The sequence below is a fragment of the Phyllostomus discolor genome, chromosome 7 (genome assembly GCF_004126475.2).
Source record: "Phyllostomus discolor isolate MPI-MPIP mPhyDis1 chromosome 7, mPhyDis1.pri.v3, whole genome shotgun sequence".
Lineage (NCBI taxonomy): Eukaryota > Metazoa > Chordata > Mammalia > Chiroptera > Phyllostomidae > Phyllostomus > Phyllostomus discolor.
In genome coordinates, this window is record NC_040909.2 from 98,160,531 (window position 1) to 98,166,530 (window position 6,000).

Below are 6,000 nucleotides of genomic sequence, written 5' to 3' on the forward strand. Positions count from 1 at the left end.
TCAGGTAATAGAAGTAGTGTCACCGGCTGTCTAATAACCCTGATACCCCATTCTTGGCACTAAGGAATGCTTTTCTGGCAATCTGGACATTGTCCTTTGGGATAGAACTTACGTGAAGAGGATCATGGTGACTCTGGATGGTACACTGATTATTTCTGGGTTCTCTAGGGTACTTGTTCAGATGGGAAAACCAGAGATGATAGTTTTGTGATGTCAAAACCTGCCAGATGCATATAGCACTGTTGACCTGTGACTGAGGCAGAGTTTTACAGTCACCCAAGTATCCCACGCTGCACATCACCAGAAGCCTCCTTGTTACTGATCACATCATGAGAGGGTTTGTGTCTCATCAGCACACTTACATTTCTAGTTGGGACCCTACTTAACTGACTTGGCTTTATCTTGATTAGGGATACTGGATTTAGTTAGCATTTCTAGTCTAGGGACTAAAATATGCTTGCAGTCAGAACTTAACTGACCAAGGTTTGCTTTCAAATCACAGTACTTGCCATTGCATAATCTCAATGTGTATGTATGCTTTCCTCAGTCCTCTTGGTCAGTAGTAGGAAGCAGAACTTGCCTGTATATCACCGAGGAGTGGCGGTTTAAATAGAGTTTATAACTAGTGCACTAAAGTCAGAGTTTGACTGCTCTATAGTTCGTTACCTCTACAACATTGGGACTAAAGGTAAATATGAATTGTTTCTGTAAAGCTTAGTATGTAAGGAAGATGGGTGCAGAGTTTATATCACTGTAAGGTTCCCCATCCCTTCTAGCTACTCCACTTACAAAGATACCCCTTAGGTAGAATACACAGAGACTTATATATTCATATACTATTTTAAAACACTGGATATTTTCTGATGCATCAGTAACCACAATGGGATTATTGTGTAAGGGAAGATCTTAGAATTGGGAGTAGAAACACCAGACTTTCATTTACTTCTAACTGGTAGAATAATGCTGGACAAATCATTTCTTTTGTTGTTAGTGCTCAGTAAATTCCAGAAGATAGGCATCGAATGCATCTAAGGTTCTTTGCAGTTTTGAAAGGCTATGACATATTTGTAAATAAGTTCGGGAACCAATATAACTTGTAATATTCATCCTTTGTTTATTTTCAGAATGTAGGTAATGAATACTTCAAATTGTATTTTATTCATTGAGTCTGATAAAATACGGCCACTATTTATTTCCTTTACTTTTGAAGTCTGGTGTACAAAATCCCCATCTTTTCTGCAGTATTGGTGAAAAGAAGCAAGAGAATGTGTGCTAAAGAAATCCAAGCTTTTTTCGATTCTGCCATTTTACATTATACTTTTATTTTTTTAAATGGTCTTTATTTTTTTTAGAACAGGTCTGCGGAAGAAGTGTCCCCCTGTGCCTTGATCCAGCTTCCCGTTACTTGTATTTTACATTAGTGATGGGTGCATTTGTTACAATACCCACTATTGATACATTTTCACCACTTTTTGAAGTGTGTACCTCATGTTCTTTTCCTGGTCCAGGATGCCAGCAAGGATGTCACATTACCTTTAGTTATGATGCCTCCTCAGGTCCCCCTGCGCTGTAATGATTTCTCAGACTTGTTTTTGATGACCTTGACAGTGTTGAGGAATACAATTTAGATATCTTAGAGAATGCCCCTCCTTTGGAATTTGTCTTGTGCTTTTCTTCTGATTAGACTGCGGCTATGAGTTTTGGGGAGGAATACCACATAAGTGCCATCTCCATCACATTATTTTCAAGGTTACATACTACTTCCATGTGCCTATTGATCCTGACCTTGATCACCTGGCTGAGATAGTGTCTTTTTCTCCATTCCAACCACCCCCCCCACCCCTTCATATGCTCTCTACTCTTTGGAGGGAAGTCACAAAGTTCCCTTTGAGTGGATAATTATAACACTTATCCTTGTGTTTTTAAAGGGGAATACAGGAATCTGTTTTATTACTGCTTAGCCTCATCTCAACAGGCTTATGTATGAATACATTTATTTTCCTTTTACATCTTTTTAGAACCTCCCACTCTCTCCCCATCCTCATTTTTCAACAGAAAATTGTATATTGGAAGAATTTAATGGATACTCATACCTACTCCCTGAATTCTAATTGTGTGCATAGTGGGGCAATGATTTTAATAAAAGATTAAGAATGTATTAAAGAGAAGATTCAGATTATGTCAAATTATCTTGATCTTAACGTAGAGATAAGAGTGGATGGTCATTTAAATATGGCTGGGTTGAAAAACCTGCGGTAAGCAGTAATATGGTTAGAGTGGTGCATTCCTTTATAAAGAAAAGGTGATTTAAGTGGCACTTTTTTTAATGGAATGGTTTTGAAGTACTCATTAGGCTGCTGCATACTATTCTGGCCAAGAGCATAGAGGTGTTTTTTTTTTTAACTTGTTTATTTTGGGGAGTAGGGGAGAGAGAAACATCAATGTGTTGTTTCACTTATTTGTGCATTCTTTGGTTGATTCTTGTATGTGCCCTGACTGGGGATTGAACCCACAGCCTTGGTGTATCAGGACAATGTCCTAACCAATTAAGCCACCCAGCAAGGGTAAGAGCATTGATTTTGGAGTCGGATAAACCTGTTCTGGAGCCGTGGGTCCACTAAACTAGCTCTAAGCTAGATTTCCTTATGGATTAAAAAAAAATTAGGGCATTACAATAGAACCTATTTCAGAAAGATTAAGTTGAATTAATAATATAAAGTGCTTAGCAGAAACACTGGGCCTGAGGCAAGCAAGCCCTCGAATGTTAACTGTCATCAAATGTTAACTATCTTGTTTCTTAAGGAGAACTTAGAATTTATTGATTGCCATTGAAGATTTCTTAGGGTAATATTTACAGCTTTGATCAATTTTAAAGGTTACAGAATGTTGATTATTCTCAATTTATATTATATCATTGAGATCCAGAGACCAGTCACTGCCTGAATAAATCTTAGTTAAATTATTATTTATCTTTGTTTTTGCGACTTTTGGTTTCCAGGATTTTCAGTGACTGTCAACCGTACTTTACTTAAGTAAAATATTACAACATAGAGTTAGTTTATCCTGCTAGAAAATGGCAGAACCAAAGGCAAATTAGACCAAAAGGAAAGCAAACAGGAAATAACAAGAAAACCTATCCACAATGGAAGACAAGCCAAAGACGAAAATTAGTTCAAGAAGAAATTTTTTTCTTTTTCTTGTTACAAGTGCCTGTTGATAGTAATTTTACTTAAGTGTATTAGTAAATTGTAAGAGCTCCATCATGAATATTTAGTAACAATTCACAATGGAAACTAATGTGGATGTGTTACCTCCATGTGTCATTGGTGATACTGTGCAACTTTAGAAAAAAGATAATTTGACATAAAATAGAATGGCTGTTCTAACTCTTCTAGTATATATCCAAAAGGAAGATTATATCTTGAAGTAAAAAGTTTACAAATAAAGCTTCAGCATAATACTGTTGCATGTTAACAACTAGTTTCCCACTAGACTAAGCTTACTGTTTCTGCTTTGGCTGCTGTATTGACTGGGTTTCCTCTGTAAAGCGCTCAGTACTGAGAGCACAAGTAGTCATGCATCTCACAGCGGTTTCCTAGTTTGCACATGTTTGTATCCTTGCAAGGACTCACCTGTGCTTTCTAAAATTGATTATTCCAGTTGTACTTGTTCAGCTGGATTTAATCATGTAAACTGGTAAAATATGACAGTTGTTTCCATGAAAATTAAGTTGACTGGTTTGGAAATACCTGATCAAGGTGAGTTTTCTAATTAGGTATAAAACAAAACTAAAAATGGCAAGAAAATCAGAAATCGACACAAAGAGTTGACAAGTGTATTTTCACTTCTCTGTGGGAATTCAGACTATGCATTAAAGGGAGGTGTGGTTTATAGAAAAAAGACATCAGGCACTCAAACCGAGAGCTTTCTATTCAAAGAAAAAGTCTTGGTCCTATCTCAAATAATTGGTGAATTAAAGTATGTGTCTGTTTCCAATTAAATGCTTTAAGGAAGCATTTAATGAATCTATCCTTTATCCATTTTTGAATCACTTTTTATGAATCTATCCTGAACAATATCCATTCTTTAATGTTGTTTATTTTTTAAGATTTAACCTAAATTATATTTTCTCAAATCCAAAATCTTTTTTCCCTCGGCAAAAGAGCTTAACCATTTTCCACAGTGACCGCATGTGTGCATGTGTGATTATAACCTGTTATGCTTTCTTCGCAAGTAACAGTACTTAAGAAGTATCCATACCACTGTCAGGGAGGAAAAATCCTCTACTCTTCAAATTCTTCTGGCTGTACGAATGATCAGATTAACACATGACAGACTAGCAGGAGAAAAATTGAATTTTAATAACATGCATACCTCCCGCATACATGGGACAGACCCATGAAAACAGAATGATTCACCAAAATGGTGGAAGCTGTCACCTTAAATACATCCTTCAAGCAAAGATGGGGGTGGAGAGTCACTAGTGGGAGGTTACCAGGAAAAATACGTGAACAAAGGTAAGGTTATGCGTCTTAAGTCTGCTTTTTCCATTGATGGTGAAAGGTCAGGTACAATGAGGGAACACCTCACAAATGGAAGTTTACCTTACAGTTGGGATTCCCAGTACCATGGGTCACTTCTATGTGGTTTTCAGAGCTTCTTCCAGGTCTGTTTCTTAAGTAACCAGCCTAAAGTAATACCCCAAAGAAGCATATGCCGGGGTGGCAACTTCTCCCTTTCGCTACTTAGCAAAATAAAATGCCACTTACATATTTATTCCAGATATCTAAAGTTATGTAAGAAATGTTTTCTGTATAAAATGTAGGAGAGAAGAAAGTTAACCCAGTAACAACTCCTGGTTTCTAAATTTAAAGCCACTGAAACCATGTCAGCCCTGGGGATTGCCTTGAGTAAACCAGTACTCCTTTGGAAAGGCACACGTCGTGGTTCTCAGAGCTTACATAAACTGGTGTTCCCCCTCCCCCATTACTCCTTTTAATGGGGAAAACAATGCAGCAGGAAGAGGAAGTTAGCCATTAAATACCTATCAAGGAATTCTGTAGCCTAGCTTTACAGATAGGGTTGTTTTTTAATTATCTGCTTTCCAGGCAGTGTTTGAAAGGCCACATTGAAAACATGAAAACCCAATGGAATGCATACTAATATGTAGAAATAAACTATTTGTGTTGATATTTAGTTTCAACTGGATTTTTAAAACATTTCACAAGACATTCTGAACATCTTTCTAATAACAAAGGTCCCAAAATTTAAAGAGAGACATTAATACCAAGTTTTGTTACCAAGCCAAAATTCATGTGCCCAACTGTTTGAAAGGCCAAAACTCAAAATGTCAAGAGTTGGGAGTAAGGAAAGGAAAGGTTTATTGATGGAGAGGGTGCCAACTGAGAAGCTGGGAGACGGGTGCCTCAAATCCATCTTGCTAGACTAGGTTAAGGGGAGGTTGGGTTTTTTTTAAAGATTTTATTTATTTTTAGAGGGCAAGGGAGGGAAGAAGAGAGAAACTGTGTGAGAGGAACATCAATTGGATGCCTCTTGCACGCCTCCCGCCTTGGAGCTGGCCTGCGACCCTGGCATGTGTCCTGACCAGGAATCGAACTGGTGAACCTTCGGTTTGTGGGAGGGTGCCCAACCCCCTGAGCCACACCAGTCAGGGCATTTAAGGGTTTTTAAGGGGCCGGGGGAGTTGGGGAGAAGTATGCAGAAATGCTGGTGTGTCATGTTTTAAATGGAGGACCTTAGAATTTGGCCATTTATGGTAACGGGTGTCAACACCTCATCTTCCTGGGCAGTGGACCCTTGGCTTTGGAAATGGGTCCAGAGTTCAAGTTCCAGTTACATCCTGGTCCTTTGTTTGGGGGTGGGGTAGATGGTGGGGTTTGAGACTGGTTTCATGTGCAGCTAGAGGTCAAACTTATATCCTCTGCATGCTTCAGCTGCATGATGTGAGGTTTTAGACCATTGTGAGCTGGTTTTGCAGTC